This window comes from Mesocricetus auratus, unplaced genomic scaffold (genome assembly GCF_017639785.1).
Source record: "Mesocricetus auratus isolate SY011 unplaced genomic scaffold, BCM_Maur_2.0 Super-Scaffold_100003, whole genome shotgun sequence".
NCBI classification, from domain to species: Eukaryota; Metazoa; Chordata; class Mammalia; order Rodentia; family Cricetidae; genus Mesocricetus; species Mesocricetus auratus.
The window spans coordinates 31,716,933-31,724,322 of NW_024429188.1; the positions used below are offsets into that span (position 1 = coordinate 31,716,933).

At 38.4% G+C, this 7,390-nt stretch overlaps 1 pseudogene; it reads right to left on the minus strand.

The window, feature by feature from the left end:
* Window positions 1-2,620: 2,620 nt before the first annotated feature.
* On the minus strand, window positions 2,621-6,777 carry LOC101829457 (annotated as a pseudogene).
* Window positions 6,778-7,390: the final 613 nt, after the last annotated feature.

Consider the following 7,390-nt stretch of genomic DNA (forward strand, 5'->3'; position numbering starts at 1 on the left):
CAAACATTCCAGTAATTAAATGGTTTTATGAAGTCAGGGAAATTTAAATTTCATTTTGTTTCATTCCAAAGTTATAACTAATTTACTTGAGTTATATGAGTTAAAAATTTAAGTTAAATTTTTATTAGCACAATTTTAATTCTTACGGAAGCTATCAGGTTTTCCCAGTACCATTTATTAAAAGGGTTACCCTTTTTCCATTGTATATTTGAGCATCTCTGTGAAATTTTAGTTAATCTTTCATGCTTATATTTTGGAAGGTAAACTTTTGTTCTACTGATCTATGGATATATTAATGCAGTACCATGATGTTTTGATAACTATTTTGATTCAATTTGAACTGAATAATTGTGAATGTTTCTGCTTTGTTTGGAATCAAGATTATACTTGTTCTTGAATATCCCTTTTAAGCTTTATTTTTATTTATGTGTTTGTATGCAGCATACATGAATACTTGTCATGTCAGTGTGGGTGCCTGAAGCAGCCAGAAGATGGCATCATGTCCCTTGAAGATGAAGTTACAAGCAGCTTGTCTGAGTGTTGGAAACTATACTAGACCTCTGGAATAGTAATATCATATTCACTGTTCTATTAGCTATGAAGAATCACCATGATCAAATCATCCGTTACAAAGAAAAGCACTTAATTGGATCTTGCTTATTATTTTAGAGGGTTAGTCGATTATCATGATGGAAGAGAGTATGGCTAGTGGCAGACAGACATGGTGCTGGAGAAGTACTTGAAAACTTTACATTCTGATCTACAGGCAGAGAGATATAGAGAAAGAGCAAGAGCGACTGGGCCTGTGGTGGACTTTTGAAAACAATCTACCTCCGAGTGGCACAGTTCCTTTAATGAGGCCATACCTCCTCCAAATTTAAATTTAAATTAGAAAAAGGGTTGCTTCACATGTCAGTTCTAGGGCCCTCTCTGTTTTCCTTCCCTCCTCCCATGCCCTCCACCAACCGCCCCAATATCCCCTCATTTCCCCAGGGAGGGTGAGGCCCTCCATGGGGGTGTCCATAGTCTGACATTTCATCCAGGACAGGGCCTGGATCCTCCCCCAATAGTTCAGGGTGAGAGTGCACCTCACATTGTTCTATGGGAGTCTAAAGTCCATTTGTATACTCGGGATAAATACTGATCTACTATCCAAAGCCCAAAAGATTACCTAGGCCTCCTCACTGACATCCACATTCAGGGGGTTCTTGATCAGTCCCATGCTGGATTCCCAGGCATCAGTCTGGAATTCAAGAGCTAACCCTTGTCAGGTCAGCTGTTTCTGGGGGTTAAACCAGCCCAGTCTTAATGCCTTTGGTCATCAGTCCTCCCTCTATGTCACTGAATTTCTTGAGTTCAGCTCAGTGCTTAGCCGTGGGAGTCTGCCTCTTCTTCCATCAGCCATTGAATGAAGGTTTTGTTTGCCAGACTCTCTGGTCATGGGATTGTAGGCTGGCACTCACCAGATCTATGTCTAAAATCCATATATGAGAGAGTACATGCCATGTTTCTCTTTTTGTGACTGGGTTACCTCACTCAGGATGGTTTCTTCTAGTGTCATCCATTTGCCTGCAAATCTCAGGATTCCATTGTTTTTTTCTACTGAATAGTACTCCACTTCTTTTCCATTTCCATTTCATTTAAGAAAGGATTAAGTCCCCAAAGGATATAAACCAAATATGAGGCATAAAAAGTAAATTAAAAGGAGGTGGGGGAGCTGTGTGGTGGTGGTGCAGGCCTTTTATCCCAGCACTCAGGAGGCAGAGGCAGGCAGATCTCTATGAGTTTGAGGCCAGCCTGGTCTACAGAGCAAGTTACAGAGCAGTATCCAAAACAATACAGAGAAACCCTGTTTCAAAAAAAAAAGAAAAAGAAAAAAAGGAGGTGGGGGAAGGTAGAGGGAGAATAGAAAACACAGGTTGCAAAGTAAACCAATGTCTGCTGCCTAACTGGTATTTGTTTTCATAACCAGTGTACCTTAACAGTTGTGTTCTCACTTTGGTGATCTACTAGGTTTGTTATTAGTCCCCTGAAGGCGAATCAGGCTTGCATGCATCTACATACAGCACCAAAACCACACTCTTGTCCACAGTCACTCCAGAAGTAGGAGTCTGCTTTATGCGTGAAGAGACCTAGATTTGAAAGATGAACCTAGTTCTCTACCATGGAGCCAGATGTTCATTCAACACTGTCCATTCATACACTGCTTCACAGCAAGGCCTGGGCTCATCTTTGACTTATGTGGGCATCACTTTTATGGTTACAAGGCTCGAAGGAGACAGCACATAACATCCCCTCAATTGATAGAGTAAGTCAATGCTCCTTCTCAGGCGCTGAAAATCTGTGACCTGTAGCCCTTTTACTCTCAACTTAAATAGGCTTTCATGTCAAGTTCTCCTTACATTGCTACTCATTCTAACTCATACCTTGACCTCATTCGGGCATTTCATGTGATAGCAAATGAAATCTTCACATTTTCTCTCCCTATTTAATGCAGCAGCAGATTCCATGAGCCAAGCTTGATGAATCAAACCATATGTGTGTGTGTGTGTGTGTGTGTGTGTGTAAGTGCATATATATAAATCAGTGCTGCATTGTACTTAAATTCCACAATACCTTTCTAAAACTGGAACCCCTGTGTTGGTACATTGGCAGATGAATTGAAACCAAATGTTCCTCCTTGAACTGCCTCTAGAACAAGGCTGGGATCTTCATCAATATCGTCTGAAGAGAAGAATTGGTCAATGATCTCATAGACCAATTTGTAGATGTCTTCCTTTTCATGATTCTGAAGTTGTTCAATTTTCTCCAGTCCACCGAATTCTTCTATGAGATTGGATATGGTTTCTGCTTCATCTTCAGCCATTTTTATATATTACTTAGTACATCAAGTACTACTTTCACAACTTGTGCATCTTTTACAGTTATCAAACTGCAAAAAGGTGGAATAGAATTTTGTTGGATAAGACAGTCCACTTGGTCTTTCCTCCCACTAATTGTTAAGTTACTTATAGCCCAAGCAACTTCTTTCTGTGTGCCCAAATCTCCCTTATCCAAAAGGTATATTTTCATTGGTATAAGACTGGCATCAATTACTGCCTGAACTGGTTGTTGAGTTCCTGCAGTGATGTTGCAGAGGAACCAAACTGCTTCCAAGGGGTTTCTTTGGCTTATAATTCCAGAGGGAGAGTCCAAAACAGTGGGAGAGATATTACAGCAGGCACAGAGCAGGAATCTGAAGGGTCACATCTTCAATCACATGCAGAAAGCAGAGGGAGCTCATTCGCTCTTCTTGAAAAATTCAAGTGAAATTCTTCTGGTCTACAAAACTAGTTTCAAAACAGTCAAAGCTATACAGAAAATCCTGTCTTGAAAAACCAAAAAAAATGCAAATAAAATTCTAAATCTTTCTTATATCTCATACTACTAGAACTGTTCATTTTAGAAATTCATTTCTTAATATAAGATCGTTTTTTAGATTCAGTCCATTTTCTTTGGATGAAATCTACTTTCCTCTTAGAGTATATTCCCAGATAAGTGGCAATATGGTACTTAAAGCCAGAGGAGATGAAAAAAACATTGTTCTTTCAGAAAAGGAAATGGGAATATTTGGGGGTGACTTTAAGATAATTACTGTTTATTGTTGGGGCGCAGTCCTGTGCATTTGTCAATAAAGCACTGCTGGCCAATAGGAATATAGATAGGTGGGACTAGGAATCCAGGAGAACTCTGGGAAGGAAAAACACAAGAGAGTCAACATGTAACGCCATTAGGAAGCCCAGAACTATACTCCGGTAAGAGAAATACTTAGATTAACAATTATGGTGTAATTACTTAGGTCAGAGCTAGCCAGTAAGAAACAAGCAAGGCCAACAGCTTCATAATTAATATAGCCTCCTGTGTGTTTATTTGGGACTGATGCGGCTCTAGAACCAGGCTGGCAGGAAGGTTTCTCTCAAGGAAAAAGCTTCTCTTTACAGTTTATGATCTTGTCAAATACCTAAATGTCATACATATTAATCCACTGTGACATTGCTCCAGACATTTTTTGTAATACTTCAGCATTGTAAGAATAAATTCCCACCCAAGGCACATTTTAAAATACATTGTCCTGAAAAATGTATATAAGTTTATACAGATGAATGTTTAGGAGTATAATCCCAGGGAAGTGACAATAATTGTTAAATTATAGAGTGACCATAAGCATTTAAAGCATGATAGGTTAATTGATTTGTGTCATTTTCTAAATAAGAAAGCTGGATAATATTATGGCAAAATATAAGAAGTTCCTAGGATAAAACTATACAGCAGCATTACTTTCAAACACCAAAGACTATGTTTATTTATTTTTCCTTCAAATTAGAAAAACTATGAGTTAAATCTGATTTTATTTGGAAATAGTATGTTACCATTAATCATCATTATCAAAAATATTTTAGCACCTCAACTTGTGCTAAACAATTTTTCTAAGCACTTTCCTGAATTATGTCGTGTACTTCTTACTATTGCCCTATGGCAAATAGGGATTATTAATGCCATTTATGTAGAATAAATTTCCACAGAGACAAAGAATGAGAAAAGTATATGAGTATACTTCTCAGGATATTTTAGGAGTGATCTCCAGGAAAGGATACAGAGTACTCACACTTAGAGTTTGTTAAGTATAGTTCAGAAGCAAGCCTATCATTATAGTTAGACACAATACATCTTGTGTCCATCCAGAGAACATGCAATATTCTAAATATACATAAATCTTGCTCTAAGGACCCAACTTTGAGGATATTTGAATAAGTTGTCCCATCTGCTGGAAAGATGGTTGTGGTATGAGTTTACAGATTCCTTTCATCATCATTTTTGAATGAAAGTTGTTCTGTGGAACATGTTAGTTTTCAGGATTGTTTTGTTTTTGTTTTGTTACAATAAGACACAGCATGAAATTTCATCCTGAGACTAATCCAGTATGAGGTAATCCAGTAGGAAGAAAATGTTTCTGGCCGGGCAGTGGTGGCACATGCCTTTAATCCCAGCACTAGGGAGGCAGAGGCAGGCAGATCTCTGTGAGTTCAAGACCAGCCTGGTCTACAAGAGCTATTTCCAGGACAGCCTCCAATCCCACAGAGAAACCATGTCTTGAAAAAAAAAAGAAAGAAAAGATTTCTTTTTTTTTTTACCATTAAGGATTCCCTTTAATCATGCACAGAAAGGCACAAGACAAAGGTAGAATGGGTTTTAAACTGGGTGGACCTACTTCATCTGTCACTCAGCTTCCAGTCAAATTTAGTCTTAGGAGACCTGAGCTATGAATCCAAGAACACCACCCAGAACCACTCCCACATTGCAATCAGACTCTGAGAACTACAGAAACTGCTTTATTCTCAAACGGACACAAAATGTTTAAGGTTAGGCAAGCTTTTTAAAGTCTCGATCATCAAAGATGGCAACTTCTAAGGAACAAAAGGAAACAGTTTATAAAGGCATTGGACAGTCAAATTACAAGTATCATCAATAACTAGAAGTAAATTCTATGGCTCTTAGTAAGAAAACTAAGACAGGTGGCTTCGTTCAGAAGATATACTTCTTAGCAAATATTTCCCACATACTTTATGAAGATGATTAAACATGGAAAACTTTCCATAAGTAGAAAAGGAAGCATGAAGTTGTACCACTGGTACCACTGCATGGACAATGTTCTAGTCAGATAACCTGGATTTCAAAAAGTCTGTTATACTAAAACTCTTCCCTCTCACTCCTATTCCCCATCCATAGCAAAAGGGATCTAAAGACAAGTATTTCTATAGAAGGTATCTTTTTATAATTCTGCCAATATAATACTTAAAAAACATAAACTTACACAGACAATAAAAGTACTTGTAAGTATTTAAGAGTAGAAATGACCTAGTAAAGAAGCTTTTTAAAAAGACACGGTGTGAAAGTTGGACTGAGAAGTCCACTCCCATCACATCAACATCCAGTAGTCTCTGGAGCCCTCTGAAGTAGGCTGCGGGGACTTGTTGATCACTTCAACATAAAGACAACTGCTAGGCAAGGGTTTCCAGAGCCCAAATGCCTACTGCCCTGTAAAATTTACAGAAAACTATCAGAGCAAAAAATAAAAGGGTCACGATGATTTTGATTTTATTCACACTATTCATCCCAGGTCTTTTTTTGCTACAGTAAAATAAAAGTTCAAAAAATATCCAACTCTACACATGATACATAATGTAAATGGGGAAGTCCTGGTAGAGTGTGAGGGGAAAACCAGAGAAGTATATTCCAACTAGCTGTTGCCTGTCATTTAGTAGAAGGTGTCTTGCCACTGAGATTGGACTCATAAGTGCAAAAGGAAAGCATTTAAAAACAAACCTAGAATTCAACTTTGCATATTGAGATTCAGTTTAATTTACTCTACTAACTAGGTAAAAAGTATACATGTTGTGTCTGTGGTACAGTCAATGCATCAGCAACTTTTGACTTCAGTCTCTACACAAAGTCACTGTTGACTGATTGATGATGTCAAAGGGCTTAGAATAACCAAAAAGTTAAAGGTTTTATGGGTGGTTTGGTGTCCTAGTCGCACTACTGGGAGTCTTGCCTGGTAACAGAAGATGGCTGGTTTATGTTCTTTATCCTCCATTATTTGATGTCCTCACTAGGATGTCCCCCATAGATTCCCAGAAATTTCTACTGCACTAGGTTTCCACTTTGCCCCCAGATGCATCTCAGTTATAGCTATCTCTCTCCATACTTTGTCCCTCCATCCCCCACCAGCTCCTGCATGTTCCCTACCCACCCCCAGTCCACCTACAAAATATATTCTATTTCCTCTGTTCAAGAAGATTGATGAATCTTTTCTAGTGACCTCTTTTTTATTTAGCCTCTCTAGGACTGTGAATTGTACCATAATTATAATAAGTGAATACATGCAATGTTAGTGTTTCTGAGTCTGAGTAACCTCAATCAGCATGATTTTTCTTTCTTTTTATTTACTCTTGTCTCATACAGTACATCTCAACTTCAGTTTTCCCTGCCTCCATATTTCTAGCCCCTCTACCTCCTCCCTCAAGCAGATCCACTTCTTTTCCATTTCCATTTCATTTAAGAAAGGATTAAGTCCCCAAAGGATATAAACCAAATATGAGGCATGGAGAGTATGCAAAAAACCTCATATCAAGGCTAGCTAATGGCAACCCAGTAGGTGGGAAAGAGTACAAACAACAGCCAAAAAATTCAGAGATGTGCCAACTCCCACTGCTAGGAGTTGCCAAACCCAAGGTAAACAACAGTAGTATATACGCAGAGTAACCAGCAAGGACACATACAGTCTCCATGATTGCTGCTTCAGTTTATCTAAGCCCCTATTAAATCTGCTTAGTTGATTTTGTGGACTATG